We start from the raw sequence: 19,419 nt of genomic DNA, 5'->3' as shown, positions 1-19,419 counted from the left end.
CCGCCAAGCTTATTGAGAAAGCTTGCTAGTTGGGAGGTGCTGGAGGTTGCAACTGAAAATACGTGATTGCCAGGAAAATACGAGTCCTCTAGGAAAATGCTTTCCCTCCGCTTATCTCATGTATAGGCATCTGGACGATTGCAAGCAGTGCTGACTCTTCTTGGGGAAGGTTAGCTCTCGGGCCACCCACTGATGAAAGTTTCTCGGCACCATATGTAAAGAGCCTAAACCCTATGTTTTTATATAACCTAATTCTTAAATTAAATCTAGCAGCTCAATTTTAACAGCATGATCTCCTCACGCAATTGAATGAATTCTGTGATGGTCATATGTGCTAAAATCAACAATTTACATCAGGAGAACAAATTCTTACTGTGAAGGAATTGCTTCTTTTTCTAATTATTCTCATGGAATCAAAAGCTTGATTGACTGTAACCTGCTCACCTCCCACACTTCCTCTTCTGTCTTTGCTTGCTTTCTTCTCTTTCCTCTAGAGGGGATCTTTTGTAACTGATCTGTTTATTCTGCTGTTTCTTTGGGGATGACAAATTAAGCTACAGATCTTTTTTTAGTGTTGTAATTGGGAGGTGGAGAGAGGAGATTAAGAGCTCTGTTATGCCAGTGTGCTGCTGGCAGTCAGCTTTGGAAATCTGGTTCATTGCTTTGGAAAAGTGGCCAAGATCTGTGCCTCAAAGGTGTGAGGTTTTGAGTCTTGTCATTCTAATATTGATCTGGGGTATAATGAATGGGACAGCTGATAAAGGATTGAGTAAGAGAAATATAATTAATGCCAATCAACACGAGCTTATAGAAAATAGATCCTGTCAAGCTAACCTGATACCTATTAGGTGTTTTTAATGTGGTTGCAAGTTTGATATTTATGGCTTCTACAAGGCATTTGACTTGGAGACACCATTTTGACTGAGAAACTAGAACAAAATAATTCTATTTGGCATGTGTAAGGGATGGGAATTGAGTTTACCCAACTTTACGATTTGGGTTTACAATTTGGTGTCCTACTCTCAACTAGTTGTCCTAGGCTCCCTCTGAAGGCAATGGAGAGGAGGAGAGGGGGCTATTGCTCCACCCCTGAGTTGACACCAGGGGAACGTGAGCTTGTAGGACAAAGCCCTTGCGTTGCCTGTGTCAGCAATCTTTGTGTACATCCATAGGAGAACTTCAGGGAGGCTGTGCTAAATCTGGGCCTGACCCTACTGCCGACGCTCCCAGAATGCTGTGTTCAGGTCTGCCTGCAGCTCAAGGAGGTTGATGAGCTAGGGAGAGATGGTAGAAGAGTGGTGATGGTGAGTAAGGGGTGGAAAGATATGCCTTTAAGCCACTGGGATTTCTTGCAATCATTCATTATCCTAATCCAAGAGAAGGAAAGAATTGATTAGCTTTTCTATGTGGGAAACTTTAAGAAAGGAAGAGTCTTTAGTCTGTTGAACAAAGATATAGCAAGATTCGTTGTCTAGAAATGAAAGCCAAGAAAATTCATAATAGAAGAAACAAATAGATTTTGACAGCAGGAATAATTAATCACTAAAACCCTTCACCAACACCCTCAAGGCTTCACTAGAAATTTGGTAATCATGACAGGATTTTTGTTTTTTTCTTCCTGAACAAGGCAAGAAATTGAGTCCTGTGCTTTATAATATGCAAGAGAATCGGACTAAGGTCAAAAAGGGATAACTAGGATTATCTAGTCAGTAAAGAGTGCGTTGGTCCCTGTGAAGAGAATAGGGTTTCCCCTGCCGTGGTCAACTTGTCAGTACAAAATGAGTCTGAGAGAAAATGGAGACTGTATTTAGGGAATCAGAGGTGACTTCTGTCAGTCCCTCTATACTTAAAGGAGAATTCCTCTAGGTAGACACTCACAGCTTTGAAAACCTTTTTGGTATGCAGAATGTTGCTGGCCATACCACACTGTAGCAGTGTTATCACCTTGGCTGTGTTTTTACCTTTCAGACTACTTTGTACCTAAATATTGCATCCTTATGTTACTTTCTCTCGGGGTACGGCAGTGTTAGATCAGATCGTAAGAGAAGCGGTTGCTTTTGCCCTTTCGAGCACAGGCTGTTCTTTCCGAGCTAATGATACTGTGCTCTCCCTTCCCATTTTGCAGGATCAGACCCAGCAGAATGAGCTTTTAGATTTTCTTTAACCGTTGTCCTTGCTGTCACTGGTACATTGTGAACCAAGTGCAGTTCCTGTTCTCCACTCTGTCTGTCTTTGTGTTGTGCAATGCTTCTTGTAAGACAAGGAGGAACACAGAAGACTCTGAGCCAGGTACTTACTTTGCCACTGCCCTGGCTCTTTTGCAGCAGCCTGTTCCTATCCAGCTGCCTAACGGCGTTCCTCCCACACTAGGAAAGGCATGATGTAACTGTCTTCTAACCAACTAGAGCTGGTTATGTTACCTGACTCGATGGTAGTCCCTGAGAGTCTTACTGGAGGAGTAGGACTTTCTATTAAAAACCATCTGCAAATGGCAAGCCAACAGGCTTGTTCTGTTTCTACTTTTTTTATTGACTTTTTTGACAAAAATCTGGAAAAGACCTTAAACCGCAGAAAGTCAGTTCATGATGTCAAAGATGTTGAGGTCTTTTCAGCCTCAAATGCTTCAGTGCTTTGAACGCTAGTCTCTCCAGCTGCTTCAGTGAAGCAATGGAGTTGGGAAGATGTGTTAGTCAAGCTGTCCTAAAACTTCTCAGCCTTTTAATCCCAATGCCTTCAAACCATTTCAGCAGAAGGTGTCTTTGCTAGTCTTTGCTTCAATAAAGAAATAAAAGACCTTTCAAACACATGTACGTGCCTATTACCTTCACTGAATCTCCAGCAAAGTCAGTGGACTTCAATGAATTGTGAAGAAGCTGACTCCACTTTAAGGAAATCTACCCCTTTTACTAGACTGCGTGTATTTGTTTTCAAAGACCCCTCACTATTCGGGTGAACAATTTTGAACTGAACATTGCAGATCCATTAGAACTCTGCCTTCGTTTGAATAAGCAGTCTTTTTAGCGGTCTCTTTTTGCATGTGAATATTTTGCATATCTCTTTTGAACTCTACATCTCAGTAGCTTTCCTTGAGCTTTTCCTGGGAAATACAAATTAAATCAACTTCGAATGAGTAAGAGATTCCGATTTGCATCATCACAGTCATCTGATTGTGACTCTTGCTACAGAATACCACAGAAAGTAATGTTGTCTGGATAATGTAATTCTACGTTTAACATGGTTTAGGGGAAGGATGGTGAAATGCATTCTTTGAGGATGGGCTCCTAAAGTGGCTGTCTACATTTTCTTCTGGAGTTTTGTTCAGTTGGGCAGGTGTGTATGCCTTAACTTCATTTACAGCATCAACTAAAGGCCATTTGAAGAAAAAGATGAGACTTGACAGACTATTAATGCTGGATGTCTGATCTTCTAGGTCTATAAAGCCATTACTAACCTGTGATCTCTGTACATCTTGCAGTGTTTTAAAAGTATTTTTGGAAAAAAAAGAGTGTAAATTATCTTGGCAAACTGTCATAATTGCTCATTGCATTTGAATTTGCAAAAATAGCTTTGTTTATGATCTGATATTTTTAATGGCATATTTCACTGTTTCCATTTAAACTTCGAAGTGACATCTTTGTTTTTCCCTTTTAAAGAGCAGCATAATCCAGATGCCTGTCAAAAGAGTTGTTGATGTAGCATTTTATGAGTAATCCTTCTGTTTGAGTTTTTTGTTTTGTCAGAAATGTTTGCCAAGCTCTTCTAAAGCTCCCCGTGAATATTATTGATGTATACTTCCTTTTAAAGAAGTGATTATCCATGCAGTCATACAAACTGAACAGTCAGTTCTAAACCACAAATGTTTTCTCAAAAGCTACGTAATGTTGTAGGAGGAGTTAATTCGTTGATGTAATGGAACAGAGGGGTACCGAGCTAAAATTATTTTCCCTTTCTCCAGCTTAACTCTTTGAAGCACAGGCCAGCATTTGAATTTGGGGGACTTATTCAAAAGTATTACACAGAATAACCTCAGGGTTACTGTCAGTCTGTCTAAGTCTTTGATGAAGAGATGTTAATAGTTCCCAGCCTGCTTTCAGGAGATGAGTGTGATTGCAAGAAAAATTATGAGTAAAACATACCAAGTAGTCTTAGGAATCCAGCAATTATCATTTCAAACCCAGAGCTGTTAGACAGTACATCCAGTGATGCTCTCATTTGTTGCTGGTAAAAGATTTATATAAATAACTTGCACTTTAGGCATGTGCAGACACCTTCCTCTCTGGTCGTCTTTGTCGAGTGATTCCTTATTCCAGAGCAAATGCTCTGGGGTCTGCAGACCTTGCAGCATTTTAGCCTGCAAATTAGTAGTTGGCTGGTTGTCACTTGGGGAAGAGAGAGATCTGTAAATTCTGTAATAAATAATAGATTAGGGTCAACATACACAATAGCGTTCTGCAGGTGTCACCATGCAGAGCAGTCACTCCTTCCCATAAAGTCAAGTGGGGCTGTGAACATGGATGCATCCTTCAGTTCCAGCCCTGTGTTTTGCTTTTTCTTTTTTCCTATTCCAGCCTGCAACACTTGGCTGTAGCTATGCCCGACTTCAGAGCCTGTGTAGCTTCTTGTGGGATCCATAATTGCTCCCTTCTCAGACCACTTGCTCAGTTTATGGACATTAGGACAACAGGTCACAGCAGGCATTATAGAGATTTTCCTTGTAGACCTGGAAGAGCCCCAATCTAAATACACTAGAGATACGGGATGGCACAGCAGTAGTCCCTAACCTGCGCAGCACTGACAGCTTTGGGTATGTCGGTCTGTTCTTAACTCCTATGTCTGTATGGCTTTCCAGTTGTGCTAGGCTCGGCTGTTTGCAGGGTGACTGATTTTGATTTGCCAGATATACTGCCTATAAGCACCCTTATTTTACTGCTTATGAAACATCTACTTAGCCTGCCTAGTAAGTATTTGTACCTTATATCGGAGTCTTTTTTTTTTCCTTCTGATTTGCTTTCCTTTACCTTGTTTATTTGCAAAGAGAGTGTGCTCCAACTGTGCCTCCAAGTGCTCCTTTCCCTTTCTTTACCCCCTGCCCCACGCTGCGGTATGTGATGTGGGGGAGGTTATGTTTGCAGTGCAGAGCAGCTTGTAAAGGGCATTTTTAAAGCACTTTCTGCTTCACAGTTGATTTATAGCTTGTCTGCAGAGGCAGGCTTTTGTAGAATACTTCTGCGTTAAACTACTTCTGATTAATTAACCTACAGTAACTGTCTCCATGTCCTTGGCTTCCTTTCCAAATACGTTTTTCCAATTGAGCGAGATGTTGTGGGCAGGCGCTGCATGGTGCGTTGCATCGTCACTGAGGTCCGTGTTGTGCACCTCTGCTGCAGGCTGTTGGGTGAACTCTGCTTTGGGGGAGCTCTGGAACAGTCCCCGAAGGACTCCTGGGCTGCTCCCTGCTTTCCAGGAGTTTGCACAATGCAGAACAACAAGCATAAGTCATTCCCTACCCGGGAACTCGTATGATAGCTGTAGTCTATTTTCCGTACTCTTTTTCTCCCTTCCCAAAGAAGCACCATTACTCCTGCAAGGAGAATATTATTCTTGATCCCTTAATTTCACCAGTCATTGCTCACACCGTTGCCTTTGTTCTAGAGATACTGCCTTCCACTCTGATTTTCCCTGCACTTTGGAAGCTGTTCAGCTTGCTCCTGGCAGGTGTGGTTATATAGCAGTAGATGAGTCAGTTAGTAATCCTGCCCTGCTTTCCTTCTGGTTTTCCTAGTCCTGCGAATGCTGCACAAAGTAAGGCAGATGTCCTGGTGGCTGATCCCGCTTGACCCAGGGAAGTGCTGGTTTTCCAGGCTTTCTCTCATTGCAGTACTGAATTGCTGAATGTTGCTGCCTGCTCCTCACCTTGCTTTAGATCAGAAGGATGCTGTTTAAATCTGTATATACTTCTTATGCCCTGTGCAGCTCTTGGTGGGTGAGCTGATCTGCTGTATTGCTGGATACTTCATCTGTAGCAGAGAAACTCTGAAACAGTGTCTTGCTACATGAGAAAAGTATGTTTTTGATTTGACGTCATATGAAATCGTTCTCTCCCTTATCCTTCCTAGCCTTTTGGAAGACTCTCTTCTAAGTTACTACTTCAAGCTGAAGCATGGTGAGCTGCTTGTGCTATCACCATATCTCATTGTTTGCTGGTGCAGGATAACTCTACTTTGTCCAACCCAGAACTGCTGAAGTTCGGTGGAATCTAATTGATATAGCTGCTTTCCCCAAAAGATCCAGACTTGCTTCTCACCAGGTCTTTTGAGCCAAAAGCAACTCTGATTATGCCATCCCTTCATGAAGATGCCCATGTTGATGAGGTAGGCGAGCTGACACCAACTTCTTATACCATGTTTTGTCTGGCCTCCTCCTAGTTTTACCCTAGTAATTGAGGCTTTACCTTTACAGATAGTACACTTGATGAGAGATGGCAACTCTTGGTTTTGGTGTTTAAAGCTATTTGCTGTGCTTCTGCCTCTTCCAGTTTCAGTATTTTATTCTAGTGGTTCAGAACTGCTTGGCAGGTGTTGCTCTCCTCGATCCCCCTCAATGGCAACTGCCATAAAGTTCTGGTAAGATTAAAATCCTTTCCTGTGAACAGCCAAGAATTTCTAAAGTGGGGGAAGAAAAACCCATCCAAATGCTAGTAAATAATGTAAACTGCAGTATGTTAAACAGTAAAGACTATTAATCCTGTCTTTGTGTTGCCCCAAGTAATAATTTTGACTCTTCTTTGGGACTGCGTGTCCAGGAGCAAGCAAACAGATTTTGAACTTAAGCCCGTCTTTGTGTACCATTTTCATGGTGACGGATTATTGCTTTTCTTGCTCCTTTTTTCCTTCTGATCCTTCTTTCTTCAGATGTCCCGTATCCAGCTGTGAGGTCTGTTTGGCCTTTCCCTATGCCACTGCTGTCTAGAATCTACAATACACTTTGTAAATATTCTTCACATCTTTCATTATTGAGGTGGGAAAGAAAAAGGTTTCCTTCATGTAAAACTGTCATTGGCCTCTCAGGCTTCTTCCTTATCAGAAACCCATTTTATTTTTTTATTACTATCAAAGGCTGCTCTTCTGTTCTGCAAGGTCCTGGAACAAGAGTCCTGAGATGGCTTTGAAAAGTGAATGTTTCCCTAAGGAGATCTTCCAGTGCAGCTCTGGCCTAGTGTTGCCCTTGGAGATGATGGGGTAACTATGATATGATGAGTCACTATGCAAAGGAGAAATTACTCCCTTGAGTTTTTCCTTTCCTTTCCATAAACTGCTTCATGAAAACAGAGCTCTTTCTGACAAACAAAAAGCAAAACAAAAAAAGGCTTTATTTTTGTTTGAGCTTTTTCAGGCAGTCCATGCTAAATTCTTTAGGCACGTCATGAAAGTCAGAAATACTCAGCTGAAATGTCTCAACAACATGTTAAATAGATAAATAAGTAGACCAGCTGTTTGAAAAGCCTTAACTCCAAAATGAGTCTAACCCTGTAAACAAAGCAGGCTAGGGAGTGGGATGGAGCTCTGTATGACAGAGAGGACAGGAATGATGGGGGATAATGTGGACAAGATGTTTACATATCTGTGCCTTCCCCAGGCCTTTTATGTGCTTCTTCCTTGCATTACTTTGCTTTACGTTTTCAAGAAACTAACTTGCAGCTGGCTAGTGATTGGGCAGGGCTCTGGTTTGTCTGCATTAAGGAAGGACTAACAGTTGTAAATGTTTTGTCTGTTTGCTTTATGAGATTAATTTTGGGATGTCAGCTGGCCCTAATCCCATCTTTTTAAACTCTTTTTATAGTGGCCTGACTTTTTTTTCCTTCCTCTGTGTGATGGTATGTACATCTTGCCTTGCAGCCAGCTCTTGTTACAGATCATTCATTGCAGCATGAGCCATTTGACCAGCTAGTCAAGCCAGAGTTGCTATATGCTTCATTTGCAGAAATATACTGAGAATTTACCAGTTTTATTAAACTCTCTTAAAGGAATAGAGCATGACCCAGTGGAGCTCATTGCTTGACTGATCCACCAAGTGACCTTGGATAAGTCATTTAGCTCTTCCATGTGCTTCTGTTTCCTGTTCCTTTACCATCCTCACCTTCACCACACCTCTTCGGACTGTAAGCTCTTCAGCACTGAGCCAGCTTTAGGCTTTCACAAGGGAAATTATTTGGTCAGGCTATTCAAACACAGCAAAAGTCATACAAATATTCTGTAATAATGCGCTAGCAGGATAGGGAGATACCATGCAAAACATCTCCTTGGAAGGTGAACTTTCTACAACTCACAGGTAGGATTAGTGAAGTGTTACTCTACCACCTTGAAATTATTATAATTACACAAAACAAAGTTTATCTAAAATGAAAAAAGCTTAAGCTGAGGTAAAAGGAGGGAAGCCCTGATTGCATTGTACAAGGGAAGTGCACTGTAAACTTCAAATTAGTTTGTATCAACTCAATTACGTGTATGCAGCTCTCTTGTCATTATAAGAATCTTCTTTGTAGAAACTGAAACTCCAGTGCTAAAAATGTGAAATCAATAGGTACTGTTACATCCATTTAAAAAAAATTGTATTGATCTGTGGATAATGACAGCAGTTCATTCTTGCAGGATTACATGCCACTTCCTGTCATAAAGATTACTTTCATATATATTACATCTGAGATGGAGAACATAGGTATAAAACGGCTTTGCTTTAATGAATAGTCATTTTACTCTGGGCATTAAAATGAGATATATTTCTTTAAATTTATCTCTAGGGATTATTTTTATTTCACGGGCAAACCCTGTGTTACCAAAGACTCTAGAAAACTATTAAACTTTTAAATAATCTTGGATTGCCTTGTTTTTGCAAGTGCTTGAACTTTGATAGCAACTCTCTTCTCTTTGATAGCAACTAATTAAGCAAAACATTGTGCTCTTTCTGGTCTCCTCCGCATCCTTGATTAGATGGTTAACATCGTGTTATCTTGGGTATTAGATGTTCTTTGCTAAACCCTAAGACTCTACCAGCATCTAGCTCTCCGTGCTTCATAACAAATTTCTGTCACCTTCAGGGGATTAAATTGTTCATGCCGATCATGGTGGCATGTAACGTCTCCCATTGTGCAGCTATTTTTTTCTTGTGCTGTGGCTCATTTGAAGCCTGTTCTTATTAAGCATAGGTGACTTCATCGTCATGTATTAAAATAACTCTTTTCAACTCTTTCTAGGTAATCTGGCTTCCCAGAATCCTCCTGCTAAATGCAAGGGTTTGCTGTCCTGTTTACTGACTGTTACACCTGAGGCTGATTTTGATACAGATTCTGGATATCGCAGGGTAAGTGTGCAGATATCTGTTCTTTTTGTGGTTTGTTTTTCTTTCGTGGTCTCTTATTTGCTTACACGAATACAACTTGGGCTGTGCTTTCCCTTTCAGTGGCTGCTGAAAGTCCCTATTGGAGCATGTGCAACTGAGCATCTGTGTTAGAATAGAAAAATGATGTAGTAGGATGAGTGCTAATGCTGTAAACCTGATCAGGAGTGTTTGAATTTGGTGTTATAGCTCCAAGAGGGAGCAAAGTTTGTATGTCTGCAGGCTCATAGGCCTATATCTTACAAAACTGTAGAAAGCTGTAAGAGTCTTATTTGGGTGTAGTGAACATTTTGAGTTTTAAGCTGACAAATGTGCATGTATTTTTGTGTTACAAATGAAACATTCTTCATAATGTACATAGTTACAAATATCTGAAGTTTGCAAGATCAAGTTTAAATATTTGGAAAAAGGAGATTAAAGGTCACTTGGTTTCTTGGGGGCATGGGGAGGGGAAAGAAAGAACTGATTCCCTCTCTTATCCAATTCTAGTATGCACACCGGAGTAGAAACTTAAAACACTTGACTTCATTGCTGAATGGCTCTTGTGGGATTTTCCACCTCTCAGCTACTGGAGGAAAGTGTAATTTAGTGGACACAGATTTGGCTTTTCTTTTTTGCCTCTTCCTCAAGTCTTGATCCTCTGCTACCACTTTCTTTTTCAACATGCTGTTTCTCTTGCCTCACCACTTTTCTAGCTTCATTTTTCAATCCTCTCTCGGTTTTTTTTCTCCATGGAGCTAATCCTGGCCCTTGGTGCTGTTTGATATCTTTCTTGTCCTCTTGGCCTCCTTCGACCAGGTTTCTGGCTTCTCCCAACCGTATATGTAGATTTGTGGGATAATTCAGCCTGGAAGGCACCTGTGGAGATAATCTAGTCCAACCTCCTGCTCAGAGCAAGATCACCTAGAGAAGGTGTCACAGGGCCATGTCCAGTTGGGTTTTGAATATCTCCAAGGATTCGGACTCCAAAACTTTATTGGGCCCCTGTTGCCATGTTTCACCACCTCATGAAGGATATTTTCCTCATCTATGATCTGAATTTCTATTGTTGCAGCTTCTTTCTGCTTGTCATATCTCTGCGCCCTTCCAAGAATAGACTCGCTTTGTCTTCTCTGCACCTTCCCTTTGGGGAATTGGAAAGCATAGTGAGGTCTGTAGGAGCTCAGCCTGTGTTCCAGCCAACGATATCCTCCACTGGACTTGCTCCAGTATGTCAAAGCCTTCTTGTTCTGGAGGGTGCACAAGTCCTGCATGAAAGGGAAGGATTGCTTCTCTGGACCTGCTGGCTGTGCTCTTGTGAACGCAGCCCAGGATAGATGCACTCGGGCTTTGTTGCAAGGGCATGTTGCTGGCTCAAGTTATCCTTGCTGTCTGCCAAGACCACCAAGTCCTATTTTTTTTTTCCTATTTTTAATCTGTTTAATCTTTGTCACACACTGTTGTGCAATTCTTACTTCCAGTGCTTGCTGTTCCTTCACGGGATTCCTTATTGAACACCTCAGTATCCCCAACACATCTCGATTGTAACCTTTCTGGCAGCCTCTTCCCATAAATGAGTTTGAACTACACTTTGGAAACAGTGAAAGTCCATTTCCAAGTCTTTCACTCTTGGAAATTGGCATGTTTCCCTGAGCAACTAGCTTAAAGCTTTCAATATAACTTTGATAATTTAAAAACCTTTTTCAATTCCTATCATTAGTATGTTCACGGTAAAATAGGAAATTGTGTGTATGCTTGGGTGTGTACAAGTGTGTATGGGAGAGTGTATTTAATCCTTTTTTTCTGTGCTGCCAGTACAGTCATAAGTAGTGTATATAATAATATATGTATGAAACTGTTGCTGGAAATTGAGTCTGAATTATGAATAAGGCTTTTATTTTATATTCCTTCTTTATGTTTGTCCCGGCATGTGTGTGTAATGCTGCAAATTGCAGATACCAACAACTGTAATTGTAGTTGCAGTTAAATCAAACGTTCTCTAAATTTTATTCTTTTAGTAGCTCTCGTGACGAATAACGTATCTGTTTTTCCTGTATTTTAATAGAGCGTGTATGTTGGGAGATGTGACAGAGAATGGACACTCAGGAATACAGTCTCAGCCTTAGCTTGACATGCTGATCAGATAGTCCTTGGGGAAGGGAGACATGCTCCTGTGCTCCTGCAAGCTTTGCTGACTAGTTTGCTTGTAAGTGGACTAGGGATAGGACCAAGAGGGCGTCAGTAGTTCAGCGCTCAGATCATAATTAATAGTTTGGCCAGGGTGGCTGGAGCTCATGTGCAAGTTCCTTGGTTTATATCTACCAAGGAGGGGAGCAAAAGAAAGCATTGAGTGGGCAAGTGGAGCAGAGAGGGTTAAACATACTGAGTCAGGGGAAAAATAGCTGAGCAGAAAACAGGTAAGAGAACTGGAAAGGAAAAGAAAATGTACAGAAACCAGGATGAAGACTTTAACTTGCAACATAGTGTTTTGTTTAATTCAGAGAAGTGTTGTCCAGCTCATGAAGGAGTAGTTATATCAGAGCAGCTCATACAGTGTTGAGTGACAGTTCAATTCACTTTCTGTGGTGGGGAATGTCTAGCAAATCCGGCTTGTGATAAGTTGTAGCATCGCCTAGTTCACATCAACATGAAATGCTGAGGATAGTCTTAGGCTGAATATCAAATTATTGCAAAGTTATTCTGTGAGGTTATGGTATGCCTATGGGTGTTTCTGCCACCATGGCTGTGATAGGGTTGTAACAAAAGAAAAAAGGAAAGCTAATTTGGAAATGAGAAGCCAGTTGTGTCCAGGATTCCTCCTGAAGGCTTCTGTTACTCATGAGAAGTAGTTTGAAAGGGGCTTGAATTCCAGGATGGACTTTGTCTCCTTCTGGGAATGGGCTGCATGTAGGAGTGGCACACTTGTCTGTCCTACCCATTTTTGGATATTCCTAGCTCTTCCCCTTAAAAGGCCTTTTAACTCAGTTAGTTTTTCTGAAGGATATAAAAAGTATTATGCACGTTGACTGTAGCCCTGTATATCTTGACAATCACGTGTGGCTGCAATTTTTGTATTCCAACTGGGGAAGTACTTAACCCCAGTTTTTTCTGGTTCAAACTGAATTAGTTTTCACCATATGCAGCACCTCTTACGAACGTGCGGGTGGGGGGGAGGAATTTGAAATGAAGTTGAGAGCTGTTTCTGTGATGCAGTTACTTTAATAACCGTGGGGCTCTCCGCACAGCAGACTGATTGCTTTTTGGAGAATTTCTGAGGAGGAGAGGGGGTCAGGAAGGTATGTAAACTCAAAGCGAGACCTCAAATGACCATGTGTGTTTAGGTGCTTGAACAGAATGATTATGTTTTGCTTTTCATTTTTGTAGTTTTTAGGTGGGTGAAAGCAAAGATTTGGGTTTGTTCCATTTCATCCTTTTCAGGAGAAGGAGCAAGCTGCATTAAGTAGAAAAAGTTAGTCACAGAAGTCCGAGTTCACACTTTTGGTATGAATTTGTTATAAGCTTTGGGATGCAGCAGGGAAACCAAGGAATAACCTCACTTGTCTTTGGTACGATATTCATAGAATAATTCAGTTTGAGAAAGACCTCGGCAGGTCATTTCATCCAACCTCCTGCTCAAAGCAGGCCAGCTGCAGAGGCAGAGCGGGTTTTTCAGGGCCGTATCGGTGTCCAGGCAAGTCCTTTAATACCCCCGAGGACGAGGGCTCCGTTCTGCTGGGCAGCCGTTCTGCTGGTTAAGCACCCACTCTAAATTTTTCTTCCTTATATCTTACCAGATTTTCCCTTGTTGCAGCTTGTGCCTGTTGCCTCTTCTGCCTTTACTGTGTGCCCTGGGAAGAGTCTGGCTCACCATGTGCTCCAGACCTTTAACCATCTACTAAATCATGACAAACTGGAGATCTGTGCTTATAAAGAGCTCGGATCAACGTTTGTCAAGCACCTATGCATCAGGTGGTATTTTTGTGTGTTTGAGTCCATTTAAGAGCATCTGTGTCGGGCTTTTTTTAACAGGGCTCTGATTTTGCTGTGCTGTTATGTCAGGAGCAAGGATGGAGTGAGGCACAGGCAACGTTCCTATTAACATCTCTATAGGTGCCAACACAAATACCTATGTTCCTTTCTGCTTATAGATGATACATGTGAGGTAGGCCTGGATTTACTCACAGAGCTGGGAGCTGGATATGGTTCCTGTTCTTATCTCTGCCACAGCTGCCTTTAATAGTTGTGCCTCAGCTTCCACACCATTAAAATGGACATCATATACTCTTATTCATGAGAGTGCTGCAAGTCTTATGGTAACTGTTAAATGCTTTAGTTTCTTGGGAGAAAACTGCCATTAAAAAGGCAATAAAAAAACAAAGTATGTTTACAGTATAAACTACATGCTTGTAGTTATACAGGGTTATGTTAACTCCATACTCTTAGTAGGCTGCTTTTAAACCAAAGTAGTATGCTTTTGTAATGCATTGTGTTACCGTACAAATTAGATGCTTTTATCCAAATTACTTGTTGGATATCGAAGGAGACATACACAAGGGTTGCTAGGATGGCCTCATTTTTCACATTCAAGATTTGGAAGTAGAAACAAAGCTTAGAAACTTGGGATTCTTTTAAAAATTAAGTCCTTTCTTAGAAGCAGTTAAGTATTTTTTTTTGTCAGCTTTAATAATAATGAGTTTTTGGTGCCGGGATGAGTGATAATTGCAAATGGCAAAAAGTCATCAGAACGTTGTTACTCAGATTGCAGATTTTATTAATCGTAAAAGAAACTATTCACCTAGAAAGGCTGTTTTATAAGTGCTCATTTACATGAAGACTTGCTGCCTAATTTATTTCGTTCAAAAAAAAAAAAAAAAACCCATGACCAAAAAAACCTGGAAACTTTGTCCTGTCCTTCAAAACCTTGATTATTTTGTCCTTCCCGTCCAGTTTGCTTATGTCATCTGTGCTCCTGCTTATCAGTAGGACCCAGTCTTATTTTTGTCCCGTCTCTCTCACAAATGTATCTACTGCTTCTTGGATTTGTTCCATCAGCTGAGTACTGTGCATCTCCCCTGCATGCATTTCCTCCACAATTAAAAAGGATGTTTATCTTTTATGAATGACTTCTTAGGTAGATGAGTTGTTTGGCCCTTTACATGTTTCTGATCTCATGAGGTGTTGGGATTTGCAGATGTAAATTAAATTTTCATCTGTTTTCTCCCACTTCTTTTATGTTGTTTTCAACATGAGTCTTGATTAAGTAAAGAAATTGAGCACATCCTTCACTGTAGGAATACAATTAGTCAATGTGCCTGCCCTGGGAGCTTAAAACAGGGTACATACTACAGTATCTCTTTAATTGGGGCGCTGGATGGTAAACTCTTCAGGGTATGGGCACAGCCTTTACAAGTTCCTGCTAGAGAATTCATACAGAGAGCATTGCTACAGCATGAATATTCAACAACTGCCTGCCCCTTATTCCTTATGCTGAAATATTAATACAGCAGTGATTCTGCACCTAATTTTGTCGAGATCGGGTGTAAGTAATCCTACTGCATGCACCCAAACCTTTTGCAGGATCATGCCTTTCTGGACCATGCTGAACACCAATTACTCTCAGTAATGCAGCTGGATCTACAGCTGTTGTTGCTAAAATGATGATGGGCTTTCATGTGGAAGGCGGGGAGCATGGGCTCTGCTCCCAGCTGCGTGCCACTGGGTCACCGCTTCAGCCTGCAGAAGGACATTAGCTCAAAGGGAGGAATAAAGCTACTACTCATAGTAGCAAAAGTAATTTCAGACATGCGGATAGAGAAGTACTTTACTATAATGCCCATTGTGACAAAGCTCTCTTTGAACTTTCCCGGTACCAAATTGAGATCCTTCAGCTGGTATTTTCATCACTTGGGCCTTTTCAGGATCAGATTGCAGGTGACTCGGTGGCAAAACGGCTTCAAAAGTGCAGGATTCCTGTGCTCTGCCACGCTCTGGGCTGTGACTTGAAAATAGAATTTCAGAATTGATATTGCAGACTTTTGAGTCTATTTTCTAAACTAATATTTAAAGTATGCCCCACCAATTCTGGTCTCAAAGTTGGTTCTTGAAACTATAATGTATTTCAACACAAAATTATGCAGGCTAAAGTGAAGATGGGTATGGTAGCAGAGCAGATTCTTCTGTTTCATGTATATTTGAAAGCTGAGAAAGCTTCTGCTGAAGTCAGACGACACAGGCTTGTCAAATTGTTCGCGAACGAAAAGATTGCTCTTGGATGGAATTAATTTGCAGTATCTCATTTACCATCTTGAGTTTTGTCATGAATTTCCCCTACTCGGCAGCCTGAAATGCCAAGTGAAAAAGTGTTTCAGTGAGAGATAATATAATATATTAAGAAAATGTTATTGATCACAGTATGCTTTTACTGGAAGATGACTTTTTCTGACTGGAACACAAGGGACTTTGCCTTGTTATAGAAGGAAAATGTATTGTAATATGCAAACAGGATTATTGTTAAGGTCAGAGCAACTTTGTTTTTACATTCCACTTCCTCTGGAAGCGAGCTTCTCCACAACTAACACTGTCAGATGGGCTAGGGTAAGAACAATTTCAATTTTAAACTTAAAAAAAAAAAAAAGGTTACAGCAAGTTTTTTGTTTTATGAAGGAAGGAAATGAATGCTGTTTTCCACATCACCAAAGGTCAGAACTTGTCATTTGATAGGCATTACTATAAGCATTTTGTTACGATGATGGACTGTATTGTGGTGGTTCTTTGTCAGAATCAATTAACACACATTTTCTCATCATACATGTATCTTATGCATGTGTTATAGACAGAAAATGTTGCACATCTTGTTTTAGAGTGGCTTCCACACACAAGGAGGCACTTAATTTTCCCACCTAATGTGGGAAGATTAGCAAAGTGGGAGAGCCTGTGTGGCTCACAGACAGCATATGTGGGTGGACATCATTACTCTGCAAAGCATGAGGACCGAAATTTGTGATGGGATGCCCTGTACAACTTAAAACAAGGACACTTTTAAACATGTTTGATTTAAAGAGGGCTCCCACTGCATAAACAGTGGCTCTAAGCCGTTAAGGTTCTGCTTGCAGTGGGACTGCTTTCTGCTGAAGGGCTCAAAATTTACCCTCAAGAGTACACGTCATTAAGATGATACTTCTTCAAAGGTATTTTGAGCTATTTCTAATGAAACTCATCCAAAACACATTCTGCAAAACTTAACTCTTTACCAAATCTTTTCTGTGTGATTTAGGTTGTAATATTATGAGCCGCATTAACTTAGACTGGAAACACAAACCCATTTGGAATAAGTCAGTAAGGGTTGCACTGCAAATCCAAGAATATTGTATTTTCTGTGTTTGTTTTCCTTTTGTCCTGCTCCACTTCCAAGGTGTCCCTCCAGTGGTTTTCTCTGTTTTTGTTGCAATAAATCTCCACTTCAGTGAATTTGACGATATAAACCTGACTGCAAAAATTCATCTCTGGTACGGTAGCGGGTTACTAACCCACCCAAGGTTTCCATGTGGCAACATGATTTGTTCACTTCAACCAAACATGTCCTACACAGGCAAAGCAGTGTTGCTAAAATTGTTGTCAATTGTTGTTATATTCTGAAATTTAATTACATTTCTTTGCTGCTTTTTCTGATTTAGTTTGGACAAGGAAAAGTTGCTGGTGTAAATGAGGGGAACAGATCTTAGTTGTGTGAAAGACCTGTTTCCCTGGTCCCCTTTTACAGACTCTTCTTCTGACACGGTGATAGCCATGTGGAGGAGAGAGACCACTTGTGTTATTAAAGCAAACAGTTACTATTAAGAATTGAAAGGTTTAGATTCTGGCTTTTTAGGGAGTAAAAAAACAAACCAAAGCCCCGGTCCCTAGATTTTTTTATCCTTTCCTCTTTAGCTGCAAAAATTTGGTAGGGCTTATTTAGCACAATAAACATGACATGAAGTGCAAGTGTAGTAAAGGTTAGAGTAATATTATTAGACTTCCTGCAAGAGTAAATCCGTTGTTTGTACTTCTTAGGATGTTTAAAAATATACAAAAAACTCTCTATTTTCCTCCATTGCTTAAAGAGGAGGAGAGTTACTATCATCACTTCACTTCCCAGTCCCCATGGGACCTTAGTTTAAGGCAACTTGGCTTGTAGGATCAACTCAGCTAGTGCGGATGTCTGCCCTGTGGGACTTGTGCTCCTAAAGATGCTTTATGTTGCCACATGTTATCCTGCCACTTGGCAGGAAAACGATGCTCAGCCTTTGTAATTCTCTTCATCTTCCCAGGATATGCCAGAGCTCACCCCGCTCACAAAGCATCTCTTGTGCGGGCATGAGTCTCCAAAATGCAGTGGCAGTTCAGGACGGCTGGTAATGTCTCCCTGTCAGCTGTGTTCGGTAAGAATAGGTAGAGTTTCAACACATGTTGTTTCAAAACAGCTCTATCAACACAGCTGTTCAGCATTTCCTCGCAACCTTTTGTGACTAGCTCTCCAGAATGCTGTTTAAAATACCACTGGAATCAGCTAAATCTAGCCAGCCCCATGGATGAACTGTAGTACTTGGTTTGATGTGCCTGAAAAGATGAATTATTTAAACATAAATCCATTTAGTTTTCATGTTCCGTATCCTCATGAACTGAAAGACGAAGGGAAGGCGAGAGAAAAAAAGAAACCCCGTGGGAGAACAGTTTGTGCTGCTTAAATCATAGCTAAGTTGTTTTATTTGGTTTTGAAATGGTTCTTGGTGGGCACTGTAAACACAGAGAAGGTATCTTTCACTTTTACTGCATTTCACGCTGAGTGTGAAAATTCAGTGGTAAGCAGAAAAGACGACAATCTATAAAATCCCTTTGTACGTTTGTAGAAGAGTTTGATATAATGACAAGAAAGATATCTCTTAATCTATGCGTCTAATTGTAATGCAGTAAAGAACTGCATCTCTGCTTATGAGTATGTGAGCGAAAACATTTACGCTGAATGTTTATGGGGACACAAAGAGGCAGTTCTTGAAGAGCGCAAAAGGCTTTCTAATTTTTTTTCCTGTTTATAGGAGTCTTTTTAAAAAGCCTTTTGCACAGATGAGATAAATTGAAAGATGCAGAATATCACATCTCTGATGGCGCTGGGGTTGTAGTGGGAAGATCAGATTTGAATCTTCCCTTGCTCAGTTGTAAGCCTGCTCGTGAGCTGCTTTACATCCCCGTGAAAGGCAACTCTATACAGCCTGGATTTGAATAATAGAGTTGCCGTTAACGTCCAACATAAAAAAGATGATTGGTTGTATACTTGATTCATGGGAAGCCAGAAGTAGTGAAGTATATGGTACACGAGGGGATATTTATGCCGCTAATGTTTAAAACACAGCCGAATGATCTGTGTGCTGTAGATGCTTTCAAATGGCAAAAACAAAGGTGCATGTAGCAGTAAATCCGGTTATTCTGATAGTTGAATGGCCCTAGATTAGGATCTGACTGTGCTGTTTCTTCCACATGCAGAGCAAGTCTGGTAAGCCCCTGTTTAGTTACTGCCTGTTACAGGATTATCAGCTTTGAATCAAAGAAAATAATTTCAAATATGTTAGGATTTAGGGTATATTGTTTCATCTTCATCAGTTTCTAATGCAAGAATTGTTTTTTCCAATTTATGTGCAAATAGGCTTCCAAAATCTGTTGCTGTGAACTGAGATTGTCAGATTTTTTTTCTTCATCAAATTACTCCTGTTCTGCTAATAACTGTCAAATTGCACCTCAACTCAGCATTTTCTTGATTTATCTTGCCTGCAGTAGCTAACAGTAGCTCTCTGAGGTGTATCACTTGGCTGCTTTGCAAACAGGGTGCTCTTAAGATACTCAGCTGTGCACTTATATTTTTTTGAAATGTTACAGCAATTATATTTGATTCCTAGAAGAAGATTTCATTGTCGAGTCAAACTGGATGAATTTTTCAAAAATGTAGAGGGCTTTTTCTCAGATGTTCGTAAGCTGAGCAGACATATTGCGCTCATCATTCTGCAATGTCTAAAACAT

The 19,419-nt window shown here is 40.7% G+C and overlaps 1 protein-coding gene across 6 annotated transcripts in view; it reads left to right on the top strand.

Annotated features, from left to right (window-relative positions):
* Positions 1-19,419, top strand: part of KLHL29 (kelch like family member 29) — a 409,537-nt gene that overhangs the window by 60,878 nt on the left and 329,240 nt on the right. For 5 of the 6 annotated variants that reach the window (XM_075497845.1, XM_075497842.1, XM_075497838.1 and 2 more), the window contains exon 2: positions 9,251-9,357. The exons of the other annotated variant lie outside the window; for it this stretch is intronic. The gene's annotated coding sequence lies outside the window, so the exon portion shown is untranslated. The remainder of the gene's footprint in view (positions 1-9,250; positions 9,358-19,419) is intronic. 6 annotated transcript variants of the gene reach the window in all.

Source organism: Mycteria americana, chromosome 3, assembly GCF_035582795.1.
Source record: "Mycteria americana isolate JAX WOST 10 ecotype Jacksonville Zoo and Gardens chromosome 3, USCA_MyAme_1.0, whole genome shotgun sequence".
NCBI classification, from domain to species: domain Eukaryota; kingdom Metazoa; phylum Chordata; class Aves; order Ciconiiformes; family Ciconiidae; genus Mycteria; species Mycteria americana.
This window is presented reverse-complemented; position numbering and strand designations above follow the sequence as displayed.